Source organism: Psammomys obesus, unplaced genomic scaffold (genome assembly GCF_907164565.1).
Source record: "Psammomys obesus unplaced genomic scaffold, mPsaObe1.curated_primary_1811, whole genome shotgun sequence".
Classification (NCBI taxonomy): domain Eukaryota; kingdom Metazoa; phylum Chordata; class Mammalia; order Rodentia; family Muridae; genus Psammomys; species Psammomys obesus.
The window spans coordinates 1266002-1291393 of NW_026591872.1; the positions used below are offsets into that span (position 1 = coordinate 1266002).

At 39.1% G+C, this 25392-nt stretch overlaps 1 pseudogene; it reads left to right on the forward strand.

The window, feature by feature from the left end:
- Positions 1-1159: 1159 nt before the first annotated feature.
- Positions 1160-13531, forward strand: LOC129680509 (serine/threonine-protein kinase 38-like; annotated as a pseudogene).
- The last annotated feature ends 11861 nt before the right edge of the window (positions 13532-25392 follow it).

The window sequence follows — 25392 nt, forward strand, 5'->3', positions numbered from 1 at the left end:
CAATGTCAATGGTATGATGTAAGCATATTTTATTATAGTTTGCTGAGAAAGAAAACAAAGTCTCTAAAATGGGAATTGAAAAGTGCTATTACTGCTACTGCTCTGTCAGTGAAAACAGCTGATAAACGTTATCTGTTTTTATCAGAAGTGTTACAAAAATCAGGCAGACTATCTGAGCTTCTAGCTTTCATCCATCTATATTAGCATCATAGGGATTTCACGGTGTTGGGAATGGGAATAAATAAGTTCTTTAAAGTAACCACAGTTTTAAAATCCTGGAAATGAGTCCATCAGTCATTTCCATCTACCAGGTATTTTTTTACTTATATATTGAAATATTTTTGAATATATGATATTGCTAATGTTTTGAAGGTTAGTATTTGCTTCTGTATATCACATTCTCTTTAAGACCTACTGAAACTTTTTCTTTGGTGTTAAATCATGCTCTCTGCCATCCTTCAGAGATCTTAACTTACTGACTATGGCTAAAATCCAAGTCCCGTCCATTTAAGTTTTTGTTGCATATTCTGTGCATTGTCAGAGTTATGCTGCATTTGAGGTTATTTTTCTGCCAGGATGGTGACTCTGTAGTCAGCCTGTGTGCCAAGCTTTCCTGTGGGAATCTTTCCAAAGCAGATAATTTAATTTCCCTGTTTTCAGAAAGCAAAGAGTGAACCTCCTTATTAAGTAGAAATGTGCTTATTTGGTGCCAACGAAGGGCTGACATTATCCTTCTGAATGTTCTAAGGAATCTTAGCCAGTCCCTGAGTTCCCATTTTCTTAGTGTCTTCCTGAAACTCTCTTACATTTACCAGTACACACATCCTCACATATAGACATGTGCTAACAACTCCAGGTCATTTGGATCTTATGAGACCCAGTTTATGTCTCATCACCACTCTGGATTCTTCTCTAGTTAAAGAAAATGAATTATTTTTCTCTTCTACAGCATCTATTGTGCACAAGGAACAATTGAATGTTTATGTACTGTACTAATTTGTGCCATCTTCCTTGATTAGAGAATAGGCTGTTTGGGAGCCTAGTTCACATATTGCAAATTTTCACCAGGTGATTTTTAAAATTTATTTTTCTAATCAATAACCTTTTAATAACCTCACACTACATATAAGGTCTTGGGTTAAGCATTGGAGCAACAAAAATGAATAATAAACAGGTAAGACTTTATTCTTGTCTTTAAAAAGAGCCAAGTTTAGTAGAAAAAAAAAGAAGTAAGCATATATGGGGGATGATGTATTATAGTTACTATGATAAAAGTCAAAATAATATACTTAATATAATAAAAAATGAGGGATGGGGAGTCCTTTTTAAATTAGGTGGGAAAAGGCTGATAAAGGAAATGATGACTAAGCCTTGTCATAAAAGCTTCATCCATATTTACTTGGCAGAAAGAGGGAGAAGTGCAATCCAAACGGTAAGGTCAACAGAAGAAATGACAGAATCTTGAAAATGTATGAAACATTGACTATACATAGTTTGACAAGACCAGATGTTCAATGGGTGCAAGTAGGTCAGGTAACTAATAAAAGGAAGGTAGTAAGAACAAGATCATGGAGGGTCTTACCACTTTAAGGACACTGAGACTTAAGCTACAGACATAATCTGATTTGTATTTGAGAATGATTAATAGATAGTGCTGAGTCTAATTAGAAAGCTGAAATAATGGGGAGTAATAGCCTGAGTTATGTATGTAGATGTATGTATTGAGAGGAAGCATAGATGTTAGAGGTCTGAGGAGCATGTCAGGTCTTAGTGATTGATTGCATAGGGAACATTAAAGATGGAGAAGTGGTAGTCCAGAATATACTTCAAGTTCTAGGTTTAGACCACTTGGTATGGGATTGTTATAGTTCATTTATTTTTATATAATTTATTTTTATTTCATATGCATTGGTGTTTTGCCTGCATGAGGGTGTCAGATTTCTTGGAACTAGAGTTACAGAGTTGCCATATGGGTTCTTCACCATGAGGAACAAAGTAACAGCTAGTCAAGCAAGTTCAAAAACCTCTGAACCCAGGAGCTACAGATTTTTTTCCCACTCAGGCTATTTCCTTCTGTTCTTTGTAATAGTGATTATAACCCTGATTATCATAGTGGTGATGTCAACTCAACAAGGCAGAAAACACCTTAGAGGGTCATCCATTCCACCGGGGTCCTCAGTAGTTAATCTATAAATGTATGCTGTTTATTAAATCTTTCTCTATTAAGACAGAGGAGAAAGTCTTGACCTGTCTTAGCTTCTATTAGATGTTCCCTGTAAGAAAAGTTGCTTGGCCTTTTTGATTCTGTTCCTTTATGATACCTCTACTATTCTGACCTATCTTTGTATTCCTTAGGTGCAAATTTGTGGCTCATTACTCAACTTGCTCTTATTGTTAGTGTTACATACCTCTGATGATTGTCTCTGTATGTGATTTAATAATAGTAATTGCTCGTATTTGAATAGTGATTTGGAGTTTACAAGGCATATTCAAATATATCTCCTTTGATCCTTATTACTGTTCTGTAAAATAGACAGTCAAGTATATTTGTCTTGTTCCTTATGTAAAGGAATACAGGCAATAGTGATGTGATCTGCTAAAGATTACACAGATAGTCTTATAACTATGATTGACTCTAAATCCATTGTACTTTAGTTGAACAGTCTTGTTCCTTGCCTTGCCATCTCTTGAGCAAAAGGTTCCAGAAGCTCCTGAGTCTTTTTCATATTAATTCCCTATGTTGTAACAACTCCTAGTGCTTATAAATGTCCAAGTGTACTGAGAACTTCTACTTCCAGCAACTTCCATTGCCAGACCCGCAACATGCCCTGTATTTGCATGATTGCTTTGACTCTCTTGTTAAGTCTTCATGCCCTGTCCCTGTAATCCTTCTAAGTATAGTCTTCACAGTGACACAGCAGGACTTGCAGATGGATTTGTAGCTTTAGAACTTTTCTTCTGAAGAACATAGGGGGGACACCCACAATCAGTCTGTTGGAAGCAAATCTGACCTGAAGAGATATTGGCCCTTGGGACTGTGTACTTAAGCAAGTATTTAATTTGTGTATGTGATTAGCTAGAAAAGAAAGACAATATTCAAGAAAACCTTCCCAACCACAGTTCATCTTCTTGACAACATAGAACTCACTTAAGGCTGTTTCTGGGTTCCCCTGTATGTGCCTCTATCTGTCCATCTCCTGACTCAAATGTTTCAGACTGTGGTAGCAGCCATCTCCTATTGGGATGACAGCATGTTGACAGTTGACAGGTTCCTTCATATCAGCCATAGATGATGACCCACTAGATTCAGGAGTACCTAAGCTTTTTTTTTTTTTTTTTTTTTTTTAGCACTTTAGCATTTTTGAGTTGAACAGTAAATACTTGTGAAAAAAACAAGTAAAGTGTTCTCAAAAAAATGATAATGATAAACATAGATAAAACAAAGATGTTCCAAAGCAAACAAACAAGTAAGTCACAATCTCCTTGCTCCTGCGCCTGATGTCAGACTAGGTATACTTTAAATTTGTCCCACTGTAACTGAGTAGCACACACAAAACATTTATCCAGTATTAGGAATTTGAAAAAGAAAAATGAACTAGCTGAGGCAGTAACCTGGAAGCAGTAACATTTTAATCCTGTCTTCAGGAAGGATTAAAATACAGAGCAGAGCGTATGAGTCATTTCTGAGATTGAATTCTGGAGGGTGCTTGTCAAACAAGGCTTTCTTAACAAAGCCATATCTTATACCATACATTTGTTAATTCTATTGTTTTGTTCTTTTGCAGTGTGATTTTAGGCTGTGGTGCAAACTCAGCCAGGAGACTCCTTTCTCTAGTAAGATTTCAACTCAGGTAAAAAACCAAGTTTGTACTTTTGAGATAATTATTCTAAAGAAGGTAGTGCTGCTAAAACACAGGCTTGAAGAGAAAAGTTAGCTTTGTGTTGCTCTGAGATGCAATTATCTCTGTTCTGCCTTGGCAAAGATGCTGTGACTGCGGAGCCTACTCAGAGTGACAGATCTGTGTGGGCTGAAGCCCCAGTTTGATCATGAGGAGGCGGAAGATGGAAATGTCTTTCTTTTTTTCCACCCTCTATGATGGATTCTGATGCTAAGGAAACTATTGCTGGGGACTGTCTTATTGAACAAGCCGCAGGGTGGGGCAGGGTGCAGGGTGTGAAAGTGAGGGAAATAAAAATTGGAGTAAATTTGTTGTAGTCATGGCCTGCAAACATGCAATATCTAATACCAAATTCAATTACTTCATCCAGTTTTTCACTTTTTTTCAAAGTTTTTCCTAGATGCTAGGGTCAACTGAGGTAAGATATTCCACCTCTCAGTTTGAGTGGTAGTGAGAGAGTGTTGAAAACGGGCAGAGATAATTGATTCTTGGACAGTCTTGAACTTGTGTATATGTGTGTATATATATATCAATTTTACATGTTAATTTCACATTTGGCTTATCTGTTTGTGATTCCCTCTTGGTATTCTATCCTGAGAAATCTAGAATACCTGTGAATTCTATGCTGGGATTTTAGTAGTGATGTATAAAGACAGAGTGTACTTGAACTTTAAGAATTTTGATATTGCTGTCTTATTAAAGGTCTTTATCTCAAGCATTATGTCTTGAGAAAATATCATATTCTTGTTCAGCATAGATTGTTGTCTGTGCCACAGAATAGAAATTGATAGTTGGACTCCATCTGGGAGGATTTCTCTGTTGCTTACTTCACAAAATGTAACTCAAGGACTTGCTTAAGATAGCTTCAGTGAAAAAGCAATTAGTGTCTGTTTAGTAACAACAACTACCATTTATTGATCCCTTATTATATGCCAAAGTGTTAATGTAAAATTCTCATACATTTTCATGATAACTATATCATGTTTTTACTCATAGGTTAAAGAAAGTTCTATAGTTCAAATCCACAGAGGTGGTAAATAGAACAAGATTGACTGGTTGGTTTTTTATTGTGATAAACACATTAAATTGTCCATTTCAAGCCCGTTCTGAGAAGATTTAACCTTTTTTAAAACATTTTTATAAAATATATTGAGCATTTCTCCTTCCTGAATTTTCCTACCAAGTATACCAGGTTTCACCTGTGTCATTTTTTTTTCCAGTATTAGGATTGCCAGCATGTGCTGCCATAAAAATCCCTTAATTCACCTTAAAAAAAGTATCATATGGCACAGGTTAGCCCTAAAATTACTATGCCTAGGATAAACTTGAACATCTGATCCTCTTGCTGTAGTTTCCCTAGTGCTGAGCTATGATTGTGTATCATCACATTTGGTTTATACAGTGCTGAGAATCAAACCTATGGCTTTGTGCATATTAGACAAGCACTTTTTCAAATGAGCTGCACACAGAGGCTCTGCATACTTTAAAAGTGTAAATTCCCAAGATTTTTTTAAAGAAGAATGCTAATAAAGTTTTGAAATCCTCATTGAGTCAGTTTTGGAGCATTTCATCACCCCAGTATCTCTCAGATAAGTTTACTGTTGATTCTTTTTGATTCTTAACCCTGCTTTAGAAAACCACTAATCTGGTTTATATGTAATTTTCTGGAACAACATACTTAATTATTTGCTTACATTACATTTGGAGAAAGTGGGGGGGGCGATGATTGTGCACATGTGTGTTATACTTCACATGTAGAAGTAAGAATACAATTTGTGGGAGTTGGTTTTCTGCTTCTGCTGTGTAGTTCCCAGGGATTCAACTCAGGATATCAGTGGGTTCTATGATATAATGGTGTCCCTGGACTATGGACTCTAAAACTCAGGATATTACTTGGCAGCAAATGCTGTACATACTGAGCAATTTTGCTAGTCTTACAAATTATTATTATTATTTTTTACAATTTATTCACTTTCTATCCCAGTTGTAGCCCTATCCCTCATCTTCTCCCTGTCCCACCTTCCTTCCCTTTCCCCCCACCCATTCCCCACTCCTAGTCCACTGAAAGGGAGAAAAACCTCCTCTCCTACCATCTCAACCTAGCTTGTCAAGTTTCATCAGGACTGCCTGGATCCTCTTCCTCTATGGCCTGGCAAGACTGCCTGAGGTGATCAAAGAGCCAGCCACTGAGTTCATGCTAGAGACAGCCCTTGCTTCCCTTACTAGGAAACCCACCTGGAGACTGAGCTGCCTATGGGCTACATCTGAGCAGTGGGTCTAGGTCCTCTTTGTGCATGGTCCTTGGTTGATGCATCAGTCTCTGAAGGCACTCCTGGACTCAGATATTTTGGCTTCGTTGTTCTCCTTGTGGAATTCCTGTCTTCTCCGTGTCCTCTAACCCCCTTTCTTCCATAAGACTCTCTGCACTCTGCCCAAAGTTTGGCTATGAGTCTCAGCATCTGCTTTGATACCCTGCTGGGTGGAGTCTTTCAGAGGCCCTCAGTGGTAGGCTCCTGTCCTGTTCCTCGTTTTCTTCCCCTTCCAGTGTCTATCCTGTTTGCCCTTCTGAATGAGAATTAAGCATCTTCCCTAGGGTCCTCCTTATTGTTTAGCTTCTTTAGGAATATAGATTTTAGTGTGTTTATCCTATATTACATGGCTAATATCCACTTATAAGTGAGTATATACCATGATTGTCTTTCTGGTTTTGGTTTCTGGTAATGGGTTCTAGTTCTAGTTCAGGAGGATCTTTTCTAGTTCCATCTATTTACCTGGAAATTTCATGATTTCCTTGTTTTTAATAGCTGAGAAGTATTCAGTTGTGTAAATGTACCACAATTTCTGTATCCATTCTTCAGTTGAGGTACATCTGGGTTGTTTCCAGCTTCTGCTATTATGAATAAGGCTGTTATGGAATAATCTGCTTTAAAATAATTTTTATGTACATTTACTCCATTTTGTGTATTTATTAACATGTTGCGTCTACCCATCAGGTATGGTGATTGATGCTACTATGAACACGGAGACATGAATATTTCCTTGAGATTCTTAAAGCACCATATGAAAGTACTGTATTGGAGATTTTTATTATTTTCTTTTAGTTTTTAAATTTTTAACCTGCTAGGGATGAACTCAAGGCCCTGTACATGCTAGACAAAGACTCTATGGCTGATCAACACCATTAGAGTGTTAAATTTAAATGCTATTGCTTCCTTTTAAACTTCAGTTTCTGATTGTATATGACCAGTATAAAGACATAATTACTTTTTGTAAATTTTGAAATCTGTTTTGCCATTTTATTGAGATTACCTATTGGCACTATGTTTGTATTTAGATAAGGACATTGTAAACAAATGGAGATAATTTTACTCTCTTCCTTTTGTAGTTGGTATACATTTTATTCATTTTATTTGTCTTATTGGACTAACTAGGAATGATGAAAAAGGCATCCATGTTTAGAAACAAATCTTATAGGGAATGCCTCATCTGTCTCCATTAGGTAAAACATTAAATCTTAGTTTTATGGAGGACTTTCCTCATATTTAAGAAAATTATGCTCTAGTTCTTATTAGTTGGATTAGAAATTGTCTATTAACTATTTTTCATATTTTGCCTTTGTATTGATGATTATGGCAATATGCTTTTGTTTCTTTGAACTTCTTTTTTTTAATATAAAAAATAAAAATTTAATTAAAAATGTGTCATTACCATGACCACTGTGTGCATATAGATGAAATGTGAGAGAGCACAGCAATAAAATAATCACTTTAACAAACACTTCCAATTCAAGGACTACATTCTACAAGCAAATTTCCACAGGTACCACTTATGGCGTACTCCACCAGTGCCGGAAACTTTCCATGCAATACCACATTTCCACACTTAATTTTTACAAGGAATCAAGGTTAGCGATGGTATATTGGGGTCATTTTGGATATAGGAGTCTATGACTCCAGAATGATAAACTATTTTCAGGTGTTCTGATAACTTGTAAGTGATGGAGACTTAATTTTCATAGAGCTCACCCCAGCCCTCTAAGCCCTAATATCACATAGCACAAGTGAAAGGAAAAGTCACATAAACAGCACGGAAAGCATGAGGTCTAAGAGAGAACACTGGAGACACTATTGAAAAGGACGCTGCAGAGTCAGACTGGAGGAATATGGAAGCATAACGTGGAGCCATCATTCATCTAGAGTGAGAAAGATACAAGCATTATAAAATGACCAGCAGAAGCTGATGTTTTAATAGAGTCAATAATGAATTACTTGTGTTCTTATAGTAAATTGCTGTCTACCTATCTAGCGATCACCCGATTTCTTTTTTTTTATTTTTTATTAATTACACTTTATTCATTTTGTATCCCCCCATAAGCCCCTCCCTCCTCCCCTGCCGATCCCACCCTCCCTCCCCTTTCTGCATGCTTGTCACTCCCCAAGTCCACTGATAGGGGAGGTTCTCCTCTTCTTTCTGATCTTAGTCTATCAGTTCTCATCAAAAGTGGCTGCATTGTCCTCTACTGTGGCCTGGTAAGGCTGCTCCCCCCTCAGGGGGAAGTGATCAACGAGCAGGCCAATCAGATTATGTCAGAGGCAGTCCCTCTTCCCATTACTATGTAAACCACTTGGACACTGAACTGCCATGGGCTACATCTGTGCAGGGGTTCCAGGTCATCTCCATGAATAGTCCTTGGTTGGAGTATGATTTTCTGGGAAGTTCCCTGTGTTCAAATTATCTTGTTCTGTTGCTCTCCTTGTGGAGTTCCTGTCCCCTCCAGCTCTTACTATTTCCCACTTCTTACATAAAATTCCATTCACTCTGCCCATCAGTTGGTCATCAGGCTCAGCAACTGCTTTGACAGTCTATACTGCAGAGGCTTTCAGAGGCCCTTTGTGGCAGGTTTCAAGGTTGCTGCGTTAGCCTGCAATTGTTGATTTTTGAGCATTGAACCTACCTTATATTACTGATGTAAGCTTCTTTTGATTATACAGTTTTAGGATACTTTTCACATTGACATAGCTTGCCAAAATTTTTTCTGGTATTTAATATTTATATTCACAAGTAATATTGATCTATTATTTTCTGTTTTCAGTTTTAGACAGTGTTGCTTTTACTCTCAGGCCAGTGGAACTAGCTATGTAGCCCAGGGTGGCCTAAAACCCTGGATCCTCCTGACTCAGCTTTTTAAATGTTGGGCTTACAAGCATACACCATAATACCTTGATATTTTATTTTCTTGCACTATTGACTGTTTGATATCAAGATCATGCTAATGTAATTTAATAAAATGTTAGAAAGTGTTTCAGTTGCCTCTGTTTTCAAGGGGGTGATTCTCCAGAATGAATGTTATATTTTTTCTTAAAGTGTTGTATGTACTTTTGTAGTGAAAACTACCATATATTGGCAACTATTGACTGATGGGAGGAGGATTAGCTTTTCCCAGGAATGAGCACACATATTGGTTTTTCCCATGCAGAGTGATCATACCACCAACAAAAACAGAGATAGCAAGTTTCACATGACCTTTGCTGTCCAAAAGAAGGTTGTCTGGTTCAACTTCTCTATGGATGAATCCTAACTGGTTAATGGAGTCTATGGCTAATACTGTTTCTGATATGTAAAACTGAGTTTCCTTTTCTGTCAGAGTATCTTTTTCATCAAAAAGATCATCATGTCCTCTCCAGGCAGGAACTGCACGATTAGGCAGAGGTTTAGCTGATCCTGAAAACTACAGAACATTTTCACAGCCCACAAACTGTCTGTTTCTAGCAGAATGTCTCACTCTGCACGAATGTGGCCAACCTGCTCATTCTCAAGCTTGTCTGTTTTGTGCAGAATGCTCATCACTTACACCAGTCCTGTTTCTTTCGTCTGAACAATCTTTCTGACTTTAGCTTTTGTACATGCTTGAAAAAAGCACACAGGACAGAATTTTATAGGAGTCTGAACCACAGCCTGCTCAGTAATTCCACTTTTCAGAACGTGAATTCCAAAAGGAAAGCAGAGAACTGGAAAAGAAACCGAAGCCAACTGGCCTTCTCTACAGTGGGCACTCCAGATTACATTGTTCCCGAGGTGTTCATGCAGACAGAGTACAACAAGCTCTGCGACAGGTGGTCACTTGGGGTGATCATTTTTGAGATGCTGATAGGCTACCTACCATTTTGCTCTAAGACCCCACAAGAGACATATAAGAAAGTGATGGCAGGGGTTCTAGGTAGAACCACTGCACAGATATAGCCCATGACAGTTCAGTGTCCAAGTGGGTTACATAGTAATGGGAAGAGGGACTGCCTCTGACATAACCTGATTGGCCTGCTCTTTGATCACCTCCCCCTGAGGGGGAAGCAGCATTACCAGGTCACAGAAGAAGACAATGCAGCCACTCCTGATGAGATCTGATAGACTAGGATCGGAAGGAAGGAGAGGAGGACCTCCCCTATCAGTGGACTTGGGGAGGGGCATGGGTGGAGAAGGGGGAGTAAAGGTGGGATTGGGAAGGGAGAAGGGAGGGATTTATGGGAGGATACAAAGTGAATAAAGCGTAATTAGTAAAAATTATAAAAAGAAAGTGATGGCAACTTTGATCTTTCCCTCAGAAGTTCCTGAATCAGAGAAAGTCAAGGGCTTGATTTTGAGGTTCTGCTGTGAATGAGAACGTAGAATTGGAGCCCCTGGAGTTGAGGAAATAAAAAATAATGATATTTTGAAGGTGTTGACTGTGAACATATTAGGGAGAGATCAGCTGTAATATATATTGAAATCAAGAACATCGACAATACCTCAAACTTTGATGAATTTCCAGAGTCTATTATTCTTTTTTTCTTTGCTTACAGTTTTTTTTAAAAATTTTTATTAATTACACTTTATTCACTTTGTATCCTCCTTGTAGCTCCCTCCCTCCTTCCTTCCCAATCCCTCCCTCCCTCCCTCCCTCATCTCCTCCCATGGCCCTCCCCAGGTCCACTGATAGCTGAGGTCTTCCTTTTATTTCTTCTGATTCAAATCTATTAGGTCGCTTCAGGAGTTGTCTTCCTCTGTGGCCTGGTAAAGCTGCTCCCTCCTCAGCGGGAGGTGATCAAAGAGCAGGCCAATCAGTTCATGTCAGAGACAGTCCCTGTTTACATTATTATGGAACCCACTTGGACACTGAACGCCATAGGCTACATCTGTGCAGGGGTTCTAGGTTATCTCCATGCATGGTCCTTGGCTGGAGTATCAGTCTCATTAAAGACTCCTGTGCCCAGAATTTTTGATTCTCTTGCTCTCCTTATGGAGCTCCTGTCCTCTCTAGTTCTTACTATTTCCCACTTCTTTCATCAAATTTCCTGCACTCTGCCCAAAGTTTGGCTATGAGTCTCATTTGATACCCTGCAAGGTAGAGCCATTCAGTGGCCCTCTGTGGTAGGCTCCGGACTTGTTCCCTGTTTTCTCCTTCTTCTGATGTCCATCCTCTTTGTCTTTCTGAATGGGGATTGAGCATTTTAGCCAGAGTCCTCCTCCTTGATTAGTTTCTTTAGGTGTACAGATTTTAGTAGGTTTAACCTATAGCTATACCACTCCTAGGCATATACCCAAAAGAAGCTCAAGTACACAAAAAAGGACATTTGCTCAACCATGTTTGTAGCAGCTTTATTTGTAATAGCCAGAAGCTGGAAACAACCCAGATGCCCCTCAACTGAGGAATGGATACAGAAATCGTGGTACATCTACACAGTGGAATATTAATCAGCAATAAAAAAAAAACAAGGAAATAATGAATATTGTAGGTAAATGGTGGGAACCGGAAAAGATCATCCTGAGTGAGTTGTCCCAGAAGCAGAAAGACACACAGAAAGACTCACTCATAAGTGGATCTTAGACATATAATATAAAGTCTGATAATCTTAAGCCCACAGTGACCAATAGTAATTATCTTGAGACTAACTATAAGAACAAACACGGGAATTTCATCAATTATACATACAAGTACTTCAAGGGCCTGGCATCCAGGAGGTCATACTTTCCTATATGAAGTCAGCAAAATAGGGTCCGTGCTGGAACCCTAAATGGGGCAGATTTCTCTGTACAACATTATGGTTTTCATCTCATGCTCTTGAAAGAACTTCCAGGAAGTTTGTAGAACCCATTACTATGTCATAGCCAAGTCTCTGAAATGTGATTGTAAGTGGATATTCCTTCACAGTGCACTGGGAAGGTGATAGGACAAAGACAAGCATTTTTCCAGTGACTTGCTGTAAGCCCTGTGAGCCAGTTTGCTAGGTGTTTTAAAGAAAATTTGAATTTCTTAAGTTCATCAGAAGGAAGGGGAAAAACAGCCTTCCACTGTTACCAAGATTATACACACTGAGTACCCGCCAATGCCTGTGCCATGTTGATATGCACCAGCAAAGCCCACCAAGTATTTTTCTCTTTAAAGCTGAAAATTCTGTAGTTAAAGAAATAACGCAGATGGAAGGGGAGAAGGACCTCCCCAATCATTGGACTGGGGATAGGGCATAGGAGAAGTAGAGGGAGGGAGGGTAGGATTGGGAAGGGATGGGAGAGGGGGCTATAGCTGGGATACAAAGTGAATAAACTCTAATTAATAAAAATAAAATTAAAATGAAAAAAGAAGAAAACTTATGCAATAATGAAACTCTGTGTGAACAGCCAACAGTATTGCTGAAGGAACCATCTCTGTCCTGCAGTGCCAGCAGTTTCTCACCGTACCTCAGCCTGGGCAAGTGGCTTTCGACAGCCTTCATTCTTATTGTGCTTTACTTGTGGTACTAAGGCAAAGACCCTGACTCACTGACCTGTCTTCCTATCCAAAGACTCATGTTGCAATTCTGACTGTTGGTGGAGGTACTAGTATGATCCTTTGTTGCTCTTAGAAAGCCCACAAAGCCATTGGGCACTGCCAAGGAGTTCTGGACCATGTGGACAGCCCTCATTTCTCTTTGCAGCTCTATGAGAAGGTTTTGAAATGCATGCTGTCTACCAGCAATACCTGCAAGTACTACCAGAGCAGCTTGTTCCTGAGAACATAACAGGGAATTCAGTGGAGGTCAGATGCTGCTGTTCAAGATCTCACAGCCTCCTTGGATGTCAGGGTGGAACCAGCCTGCTGACTAGTACTTGAGCTCATTCCTTAATACATGATGCAACTGTGTTAATCTTGTTATTTCCATATCCCAAGTTTAAGTGGCCATTTTGCCTTGGAACCATGATTAACTTTTTTTTTTCCTTTGTAGATGCCTTCCCAGGGCATATTTGCCTCTCCACCCAAAGAGGTTGCCTGTAGCTTGGCTGACCTGGCTTCTCCACTGTGGTGTTCTCTCCTGAGAAACAGTAAGTTTAACACAAAGTACCTTCTCTGTCACAACTGCTGCCACATTTAGAAGACTTTTTTGCTGTAATCAGAAAAATGTGGAGATTCCATATTAATGAATCATTAGAGTTTGGTTTTACAGGTTGATGACTGTTAAACCATTATTTGTACCTGTTTAGAAACTTGCAGTTTCATGGACAAGTTACAACCAGGACCTGATCTGACAGTTGTGAAGGTCAGCTATGTCCTAGCTCAGCCATTCAGAGAACAGAAACTGCTTTGGGTAGTCTTGTCTCAGATGAAGAAAAAGGAATGTTAGAGAGGTCTTAAATCTGGGTAAGGGTGTTTGGTATGCTAGCTCCTTTATCTTCTAGTCAGAGCCTGCTAGTGTAGACACAGAAGGTCCTGTGTGGAGCTTTGAGCTCACTTTGTATTACCAAACATTTGGGATCCTAGTCCCTGTGTGTTTGCATGTGTGTGGTGAGCATGGGAGATGTAATAGGGTCATGGTAGAGCCTGTGTGCTGGGGATGGTTCATTTTTGGGGAAATGCCCACATTTTAACCATTCAACTTTTGAATAAACTGTGAAAACAGTAAAAAAAAAGTCAGCAGTCTCTCTCTGTCTCTGTCTCTCTGTCTGTATCTCTGTCTCTGTCTCTCTCTCCCAAAGAAAAAGAAGCTATCAATTTGAAAGTATGGTAGCAGTTTAAGGGAGGATAACTAGGTTAGTGTAGAGGGAGGAAAAGAGGGAGCAAGTAATGCAATTTTATTTAAATTAAAAATATTTAAAAAGAAATAAAATGCCTGCACATTTATAGTCTAGTCATGGTAAATTTGGGGTCAAAGTTTTTGTTGATGGTTTAGTGTTCCTCCCCCTCCACTAGAAGTCCTATCTACTTAGAACATGGCCTCTTCAGTCCCCATGACCCAACCTACTAGGAGTCTTAGCTAGAGTCACCCCCATATTCTCCCAGGAGCCTACCCTGTCCTAAGTTTTCAGCTTGTCTCAGAGATGCTCCCACACTTGGTTTCTTTTCTGTCACCAATCAGTCTGATCTCCTTCCTACACTCTCCCCACATCTGATCCCCGTCCTCATTTCCCTCCACACTCCCTCTGCTACCCTGTTCCCTCTCTTCATTCACATCTTCTGTTTATTCTATTTCTCCTTTGGAGTGAGATTCAAGCATCTCCCCTTAGGCTCTCCTTGTTCTTTATATATTTTGGATATTAGTCCTCTGTTGGGTGTAGGCTGTCATTGTTCTGTTGACAGTATCCTTTGCCATACAAAAGCTCTTAAGTTTCATAAGTTTACCTTTATTGATTGTTGATCTTAGAGCCTGTGCTGTTGGTGTTCTGTTCAGGAAGTTGTCTCCTGTGCCAATGAGTTCAAGGTTCTTCCTACTTTCTCTTCTAATAGGTTTAGTGTTTCTGGCTTTCTGTTGAGATTGAGGGAATGTCCAACCGATGCTTGGCCCAACTTGAGAACCACCCAGTGGGAGAGAGCCAGCACATGACACTAAAAACAATACTATGCTATGTTTGTAGATGGGAGCCTACCATAGTTGTCTTCTGAGAGACTTCATACAACAGCGGAAGGACACAGATACTGAGACTCACAGCTAAACATTAAGCAGAACGGGGGGGGATGGAGTGGGAGGGGGAAGAGCCTTGTGTAAAAGTCAGGGAAGGATAGAAGGACCCTGAGGGGACAAGAACTCTACAAGAAGACCAACAGAGTCAAATAACCAGGTCCCAGGGAGGAGCATATGAAGACTGAAGCACCAATCAAGGACCATGTATGGACTGTACCTATTCCTGCTACACATATGTAGCCTTTGGGCAGCTTAGTTCTCATATGGGTTCCCTAGTTTAAAGAGCATGTCTCTGACATGGACTCTGTTCCCTGCTTTTTGATCACTTCTCTCTGGCAGGGCTGCTTTACCAGACCTTGGTGGGAGACAATGGGCTCAGTCCTGATACAACTGACTTGATATGCTGTTGTGGGTGCTTCTTTTTTCTGAAGAGTAGGGGTGGGGGGTAAAAGGGAAAGAGAGGAGTGTGGGAGTGGGTGCAGAGGAGGGAGGGGCTACAATTGGGATGTAAAGATAAGTTTATAAATAAAAATGAAAAAGAAAACATCTTAGGGTAAAACATAGTTCTACCACTTCTGAATAAAAGAAAAGAAAGAAAGAAAAAAAAAGAAAAAGAAATAAAATTTGTAACAAGTTAAAAATAAAACTACTGTATCACAATATGAGTTTTGATAATTTTTAAACATGTATTCTGTCTCTTGTTCTATTTTAATAATCACAATACTATTTAGTATTTCTTTCATCTTAGTGGTTTGCTTTTACTTAAATTGTCAAAATAAGGTTTTTAAGAGTTTTTCAGTGTGGCAGATTTTCAATGTCGATGAAAAAATCCATGAGAAAATCAATAGTTTCAGTGGTTTGCATGAATGTTTGGCGGGCTCTACTGTGATGGAGATGTGTAGTACAACATAATAGCTTATCTCATGACAGGAGGTAGGGAAAAAGAAAGTGAGGATACAATATATGTCTAATGATTTAACTCTGTAAGGAGGTTCTACCTCTTACTTTCTACCAGTTCCCAATAGTGTCATTATATTATAAGTCCCATAAAGAACTGTTTCATTAATGAAGATAGGGCTCTCAGGATGTAATCAGTATTCCCAAAATAATCACCTGGCAAGCAAATTCTTGTAACAGACATTTTGTATTCTAACCACTATACTTTAATAAATGTTTGGTGTTTTTGAATCACTAATATCCACATATTTCATTCCTGGAGTAATATCTATACTTCCTATTCTTTTTCACTTTTATTATACTTTTGTTAATTTCTTCTTGTTTAAATTAAAAAATTATATATGTGTATTTTACTCACATAAAATGACCTCATCCCTCCAATATCCCCTGTTCCACATGCCCTTTCAAATTCATGGCCTCTGTTTATTTAATTACATATGTATATATGAATATGTAGGTGTAACATACTAGTCTGTCTAGGGTTGTTCCTATGTATATGATTTCAAGGTTGACAACTTAGTAATGGATAACAAGTTTAGGGGTTCTCCCTTGAGGAAGACTATTTCTCTTGCTTTCAGCATTCTTTAGTTGCTAATGATTCCTTGTCTAAGGTTGAGGCCCCATCAGATTTCCCCTTTCCATGTCAATAAATCTATTGATATCCATCTTGTTCAGGTCTTGTTTGTGCAGCCATGCTGATGAGACTTCATATGTACAGTTTCTTTGACATTCTTAGGATAGAAAATCTCACAGCAAACTTTCTATTCCCCTGGCTCTTAAAAATATTTCTGCCTCTTTTCCAGTGATCCCTGAACCTTAGGCATAGGAGTAACTAATATCATGTAGATAAATTAGTTGGGGCTGTGTATACAGTTAGAAACATTTATAATGTAGTTAGATTTTACTCTGGTTTGGCAAAGTGTTGGTTATATGTTTACCCCCAAGATTTATGAGTTTACAAACCAGGTTTAGTAGGCTAGGTATTCCAGTGCCAGGCAAAATGTCATATGTTGAATAGGCCTAATGCCTAATTAGAGAGTTGTAAGTTACCACAGGTATTTGTGCACTATTGCACCCTTAGGTTTCTTATAACATACTTGTCATGATTTGGTTCATAGTAATCATAGCCAGGTAGGGCTATTGTTTTCTTTTGTCCTTAAAGCTTGTGTAGTATTTTCTGGTAGTAGAAGATTAGTTCTTAGGGAGGAGTCATTCAGTCCACACACAGCTCAGTTCCTCTGAGTTCTTTGTCAGAAGTGTATGGTATCTCAGCGATAGGGATTCCACCTCTGGAACCAAAAGTATTGCCTATATGGTTTTGGGGGTCTCTTAATCACCTCTGACCAACAATTCTAAGGAGATTCTTGTGTGTGGTGTTAGATTTTTAAATATATATATATATATATATATATATATATATATATATATATGTATGTATGTATGTATATATGTATATGCATATATACATACATATACACATTTTGTGGCTCATGGAGGGAGTATTGTCATCCCAGATGGGAAAACATTATTTAAAGTTTATATTTATATATGTGATCTTGTTTATCATGGCCTAAGAACCACCTCTTAGGTTTGCTGGTTCTTTGTAGTCATTTCTTTGTTTCTATCTCATTAATTTCAACTCTGGTTTTTGTTATTTCTTTATTTTAATTTAATTTTATTTATGTATTTATTTATTACACTTTATTCACTTTGTATCCCCTCTGCAGCTCTCTCCCTCATCTCCTCCCAGTCCTACCCACCCTCCCTTTTCTCCTCCTATGCCCTTTCTTTACTGCCCTGATAGGAGAGGAGATCCTCCCCCTCTATCTGACCCTAGCTTATCAGGTTTCATCAAGGCTGACTTCATCATCTTCCTTTGTGGCCTGGCAAGGCTGCATACTCCAGAGGGAGGTGATCAGAGAGCCTGCCACTGAGTTCATTTAAGAGATAACCTCTACACCCCCTTACTAAGGTACTCACTTGGAAACTGAGCAACCTATGGGCTTCCTTTGAACAGGGGGTCTAGGTTCTTTCCATGCATGGTCCTTGGTTGGAGTATTGGTTTCTGCAGCCCCCGCCCCCCCCCCCCCCGGTCTCACGTACTTAGGCTCTGTTGTTCTCTTTGTGGAGTTCCTGTCCCCTTCAGGTCTTTCTATCTCCCTCTTCCAAAAAGATTCTGGCACTCTGCTCAAAGTTTGAATATGAGTCTTAGTATCTCCTTCAATACTCTGGTGGGTAAAGTCTTTCACAAGTCCTCTGCGGAGGGCTCCTGTCCTGTTTCTTGTCTTTTCCTACTTCCAATTTCTATCCTGTTTGCCCTTCTGAATGAGGAATAAGCATCTTCCCTAGGTTCCTCCTTGTTGTTTGGGTTCTTTAGGACTATAGATTTTAGTAGGTTTTTCCTACATTATATGTCTAATATCCACTTATAAGTGAGTATCATATGTGTCTTTCTGGTTCTGGGTTACCCTACTCAGGATGATCTTTTCTAGTCCCCACTATTTGCCTGCAAATTTCATTGTTTTTAACTGCTAAGAAGTATTCTATTGTGTATGTACCACACTTTCTGTATCCATTCCTCTACTGAGAAACATCTAGGTTGTTTCCAGGTTCTGACCATTACAAATAAAGCTCCCATGAACATAGTTAAACAAATGTGCTTCTTTATTGAATGGTGGGACATCTTTTGCTTATATGCCTAGGAGTGGTGTAGCTGGATCTTGAGGTAACACTATTCTTAATTTTCAGAGAAAGCGCCAGATTGATTTCTAGAATGGTTGTATAAGGTTACATTCCCACCAGCAATGGAGGAGGGTTAACCTTTCCCCTCATCCTCTCCAATATGCATCATCCCTTGAGTTTTTGATCTTAGTCATTCTGATAGGTGTGAGGTGAAATCTCAGGGTCGTTTTGATTTGCATTTCCCTGATGACTAAGCATGTTGAGCATTTCTTTAAGTGTTTCTCTGCCATTTGATATTCCTCTGTTGAGAATTCTCTGTTTAGCTCTGTACCCCATTTTTTAATTGGATTACTTGGTTTGTTGGTGTTTAACTTTTTGTGTTCTGGATATTATGGATACTAGCCCTCTGTCAGATATAGGGTTAGTGAAGATCCTTTCCCAGTCTGTAGGCTGTTGTTTTGTTCGGATGACAGTGTCCTTTGCTTTATAGAAGCTTTTCAGTTTTCTGAGGTAGCATTTATTAATTGTTGATCTTAGAGGCTGGGCTATTGGTGTTCTGTTCAGGAAGTTGTCTCCTGTGCCAATGAGGTCATGGTTCTTGGGCAGTTTTTCTTGTAACAGATTTAGTGTGTCTGGTTTTATGTTGAGGTCTTTGATTCACTTGAACTTTAACTTTGTGCATGCTGTATAAAATGGGTTGATTTTCATTTTTATACATGTAAACATCCAGTTAGACCAGCACAATTTGTTAAAGATGCTGTCTTTTTTCCATTGCATTGTTTTGGCTTCATCATAAAAAATTAAGCTTCCCTACGTATGTGGGTTTATTTCTGGATTTTCAGTTCGATTCCATTGATCTACCATTCTGTTTCTATGCCAGTACCAAGCCATTTTTATTAATGTTGTTCTATAGTAAAGCTTGTGATCTGGGATGGAGATTCCTCCAAAAGTTCTTTTATTGTACAGGATTGTTTTAGCTATCCTAGGTTTTTTTGTTTTTGCATATGAAATTGAGAATTATTCTTTCAATGGCTGTGAAAGTTTATGTTAGTATTTTGATGGGAATTGCACTGAATCTGTAGATTGATTTTGGTAGTATAGTCATTTTCACTATGGTATTCCTATCCATCCATGAGCATGAGATATCTTTACATCTTCTGATTCCTTCTTCAATTTCTTTCTTCAGGGACTTGAAGTTTTTTCATATAAGTCTTTTGCTTGCTTGGTTAGACTTACACCAAAGTAATTCTGTTATTTGTAGCTATAATGAAGGGTTTTGTTCACCTAATTTCTTTCTCAGCCCATTTGTCTTTTGTATAGAGGAGGACTTCATAAGTTTTTGAGATATTTGAATATAGCCACTTTGCTGACTGTGTTTATCAGCTGTAGGATTTCTCTGGTAACTTTTTAGGGTCACCTATGTGTACTATTATATCATCAGTGAATAGTAATACTTTGACTTCTTCCTTTCTGATTTGTATCCCTTTGATAGCCTTTAGCTGTGTTACTGCTCTAGCTAAGATTTCAAGAACTATGTTGAAAAGATATGGGGAGAGAGGAAGCCTTGTCTTGTTCCTGATTTCAGGGGCATTGATATAAGTTTCTCTCCATTTAGTTTGATGTTGGCTATAAGCTTGCAGTGTATTTTCTTTATTATGTTTAATATGTGTCTTGTATCCCTGATATCTCCAAGACTTTAAACATGAATGGGTGTTGGATTTTTAGTCAAATGTTTTTTGTTTGTTTTTGTTTTTTGTCATCTAAGGAGATGAGCATGTGTGTGTTTTTTTTTTCTTTCAGTTTGTTTCTATAGTGGATTACACTGATGTATTTTCATATCTTGAACCACCCATGTATGCCTAGATGAAGCCTACTTTGTTGTGGTGGATGATATCTTTAATGTGTTCTTTGATTCTGTTTGTGAGTATTTTATTGAGTATTTTTGTGTCAATGTTCATAATAGAGATAGTTTTGAAGTTCTCCTTTTTTGTTGGGTCTTTGTGTGGTTTAGGTATGAACCTGTTTCTGTGTTAGCTCTTCTTTGAAGGTCTGGTAGAAATCTGTGCTGAAACCATCTGGCCCTTGGCTCTTTTTGATGGGAGACTGTTGATGACAGCTTTTGTCTCTTTATGGGATATAGGATGATTTAATTTAATTACCTGATCTTGATTCAGCTTTAGTAAATGCAATTTATCAATAAAATTGTCCATTTCATCTACGTTTTCAAATTTTATTGCATATAGGTTTTTGAAGTAGGACCTGATGTTTCCTTAGATTTTTTCAGTGTCTGTTATGTCCTCCTTTTCATTTCTGATCTTGTTGATTTCTACGTATCCTTTTAGTTAGTTTAGCTAAGGGTTTGTCTATCTTGTTGATTTTCACAAAGAAACAGCTCTTAGTTTCATTGCTTCTTTGAATTGTTCTCTTTGTTTCTAATGTATTGATTTCAGCTCTGAATTTGATTATTTCCAGCTGGCTAATCCTCTTGGGTGTGTCTGCTCTTTTTTTTTTTTTCTGGTGCTTTCAGGTTAAGTTGCTTATATGAGATGCCACAAATTTCTTTATGAAGGCACTTGGTGCTATGAACTTTCCTTTTAGCACTGCTTTCATTGTGTCCTATAAGTTTGGGTAAATTGTACCTTCATTTTCATTAAGTTCTAGGAAGTCCTTAATTTCTTCCTTATTTCCTGCCTAACCCACATGTCATTGAGTAGAGAGTTGCTCAGTTTCCATGTATGTGTAGGTTTTTGTTATTTCTGTTATTGTTGAGGTCTAGTTTTAGACCATGGTGATCTGATATGATACAAGGGATTATATTGATCTTCTTGTATCTGTTGAGGCTTGCTTTGTGCCTGATTATATGGTCAATTTTGGAGAAGGTTCCATGAGGTGCTGAGAAGAAGGTACATTCGTGTTTGGGTGAAAGGTTCAGTATACATCTATTATGTCTATTGATTTAAGACCTTTGTAAGTGTCATTACTTTTCTTTTTATCTCCTGTCTCAATGATCTCGTCTTTGGCAAGAGTGGGGTGTTGAAGTCCTCCACTATTAAGGTGTTGGGATCAATGTATGATTTAAGCTTTAATAATGTTTCTTTGACAAATGCAGGAGCCCTTCTGTTTGGTACATAGATGTTCAGGGTTGTGATGTCCTCCTGGTGGATTTTTCCTTTGATGAGAATAAAGGATCTCTCTCCATCTCTTGTGATTAATTTTGGGTAAAAGTCTATTTTATTAGATATTAGAATGGCGATTCCAGCTTGCTTCTTGTGTCTGTTTTCTTGGAAAATCATTTTCTAGCCCTTTGCTCTGAGCTAGTGTCTATATTTGTTGCAGTGGTGTTTTTCGTGAATGCAGCCACAATGTTGGATCCTGTTTCTGCAACTACTATGTTAGTCTTTGTCTTTTTATTGGAGAGTTCAGTCCATTGAAGTTAACAGATATTTGTGACCAATGATTGTTTATTCCTTTTATTGTGGAGTTGGTGGTGATTGTGTGTGTGTGTGTTTCTTTATTTTACCTTTTAAATGTGATGTCTTTATCTTATGTTTTTTGGGTGTATTTGATCTTGTTGGCTTAAAGTTTTCTTTCTAGTATCTTCTGTAGGGCTGAATTGCTGCATATATATTGTTCAAATTTAGTTATGTAGCAGAATATTTTGTTTTCTCCATCAATGTTGATTGAAAGTTTTGGTGGATATAGTAGTCTTGGTTGGCATCTAGGATCTCTAATCTTCTGCATGATATCCATCCAGGCCCTTCTGGCTTTCATATTTTCTGTTGAGAAGTCTGGTGTGATTCTAATAGGTTTGCCTTTATATGTTACTTGGGCTTTTTCCTTGCCACTTTTAATACTTTTTCTTTGTTCTGTAGATTTTGTGTTTGGATTATTACGTGGAAGTAAGTCTTTCTTTTCTTGTCTAGTCTACTTCGTGTTATGTAATTCTCTGATAAAGAACATCTCTTTCATAAGGTTAGGGAAATTTTCTTCTATGATAGTCTCAAAAATATTTTCTGGACCTTGGGGCCTGGAATCTTTTTTTTTCCTCTATTCCTATTATTCTTAGGTTTTTGTGGGGGACCTTCTGGCACCTTGCTGACTCCAGAATTCTTAGCATCTGGCCTGACCTAGCTTAATGACCTACTGCTTGGATACAATAGTGCATTTCTGGCTGACCTGGGGCTTTTGATAAGGTCATCTTCTTAAAACACCTTAAACTCTCCTCCCCCTTCAGGGTTTCTCAAGTAACCCTTCTGAGGAACTTTCCAAACCACCGTTATTAGCCAATCTTGTCATTCCTCTGGTGGGCCATCCTGTGATTCTACTCACTTAGTAATCCTGCCAAAGGAAATTTCATTCCTTCTGCTCTGCCTATAAAGTTGTATGAAAATTTCAAATAAATGGAGACCTTTATCAGAGAAATTGTCTTGATCTTCATTTCTCAAGCCTCTTGTCCCACCCCATTCTTACCCCCTCTCTTAGGGTCTTGTTCATCTGACCCGCAGGCTGGGTCATGCTTCATCTTTTCATGGTGTCATTCATTTCTTGGATGTTTTGTCTTTGTAGCTTTTCTGAATTTATTTTTTTCTTTGACAGATATATCAGTTTCTGCAATTGTATCTTCAGTGCCTGAACTGTCTCTTCCATCTCATATTCTTTTGGTGATGCTTATCTTTGTGGTTCCTGATCTCTTCTCCAAGTTCTCCAGCTTCAAGATTTTCTCTGTTTGTGTTTTCTTTATTGATTCTAATTCTGTTTTTATATCCTGCACCATTTCCTTCATCTGTTTGAGCGTGTATTCCTGTCTGTCCATGATGTCCTCTAATTTTGTTCATTTCCTCTTTTTGTGCCTCAAATAACTGCATAATTATAGATTTAAGATCATTTTTCTGTGTTTCAGCTGCAATAGAATATCCATTGATTCCTCATGAAGTCATGATGTCCTGGTTTTTGTTACCTGTATTCTTATGCTGGCCTCTAGCCGTCTGGTTTTCTGTAACCTTGACTGATTATTTTTGGAGCCTGCACTGCAGACTCGATCCACCTTTCTTTGGAGTCTTGAGTAACCTCCCCTGGATTCATTCTCTCTGCTGGCTCACAGTTTGTGACTCGGCTAGCTGGGGCACAGAGGAGTGATCTCTGGATCTAGAGCTGCTCCAGTGTCCAATAGGAGTCTCCAAGTTGGATCCCTAGTAAGGGGAACAGGGGTTCTCTCTGGCATGAATTCAGTGGCAGGCACTTTGATCACCTCCCCTTGAGGGGTGCAGCCTTGGCAGACCACAGAGGAAGAGAATGCAACCAGTCATTATGAGACCTGATAGGCTAAGTTGTAATAGAAGGAGAGAAGGACCTCCCCTATTAGTGGACTAGTGGTGGAACATAGGGGAAGAAGAGGGAGGAAGGATTGGATTTGGAAGAGACAAGGGAGGGGTCCACAGATGGGATACAAATTGAATAAATTGTAATAAAAATGATAATAAAAAATAAGAAAAGAAGGTGAACGATGGTGTTTGGGTCTTAGGTCTGGCTGAGCTTTGCTGAATTCACTGGCTGTACTGGCCTCATTGTTTTCAATCTAGGTGGGCTAGGTTACTGGGGAGCAGGCAGAAAGATCTCGAAGCGTAGAGCTGTTCCAATGCCCCACAAGCCTTCTTGGAGAGGAGGACAATGGAACTTGGGTCAGGTGCCTAGCTCAGCTCCACTGGGTCCTATGTCTGTGCTGGGCCTGCTGATTTTGGACTATGTAAGTCAGTCTTCTGGGATACTGGCAGATAGATCTCTTTGCCTATAGCTGCTCCAGTGTCCCACAGGCTTTTTTAGATGGTGGGGAATTGATCCTTGATCACAAGCCTAGCTCAGCTCCACTGTGTTCACTGTTTGTGTTGTGCTGGCTGATTCTGACCTGGGTGAACCGGGCAGGAGGGGAGTAGGCAGAATGGAGCCCTGCCTCCCCTACATTACCAGAATGTATGGCCTCCACTGGACTGTGAGAGTAAGCACCACTAGGAGCTGCAAGCAAAAATGTATCCACAGGATGTTGAGTGTGGTCCCTGGGTTTGGAAACAAGAACCCCTATTACCCAGAAGGTGTCCACAGGAGTGTGAGAGTGAGCACCCAGATCTGGAGTCCACCCACAGTACAGGAAGGTATTCACTCCACAGGCAGTTAGAGGGAGTGCCAAAGGTCAGAGCTGCCTGGCTCTGGTTCCTGGAAGATATCCACAGGACATGGGCTTAGGCAGTGGGTGGCCTAAAGTTGCAGAGTCAGACTCCATGTGCCCTGCTGCTGCATGTCCAGGAAGGTATCCATAGATGGTGTGTTTGGGTAGGTGAGTGGTGTAAAGGTGCAGTGTAGGAGGGCCTCCTACCTCTGCGGGCACTTCTGCTGCCACTCCCAGGAATATATCCACAGATGGTGAGTTTTGGAGAGTGGCCTAGGGTTGCAGAGTCAGAGGCCAGAGAGCTGCTGCTGGTCCCAGGAAGGTAGCTTCAGATGGTGGGATTGGGCAGGTAGCCCTGGTCTGTGGTAGTGCTGGGCAGAAGCCTGGGAATTTTTCCTGGTATTAGCCTTGTGGACTAAACATGGACCTTCAAGTATCTCTGTGGATTCTCTTCTCACCTGAGAAGCACAGACATCAGGGTTTTGGGGTTCACAGTACAGCCTGCCAGTCATGCTGCTCTTACTGCTGAGCTGCTGTTCAGATACTCTTCATGGTCCTGGCTGCTATCCAGGATAGTCCCTAATTTTTGTTATACCTTGCCATTGGCTTGGTTTGTTCTTTCTTTTTCTTCCATCGTTTTTTGTTTTGTTTTGTTTTTGTTATCATGTCATTAACTCAGTTATTTTTGCACTTTCTATGATCTTAATACAGATACTTATAACTATAAGATTTCCTAGTACAGAGCTAAAGAACTCAAGAAGTTGAACAGCAACAAATCAAGTAATCC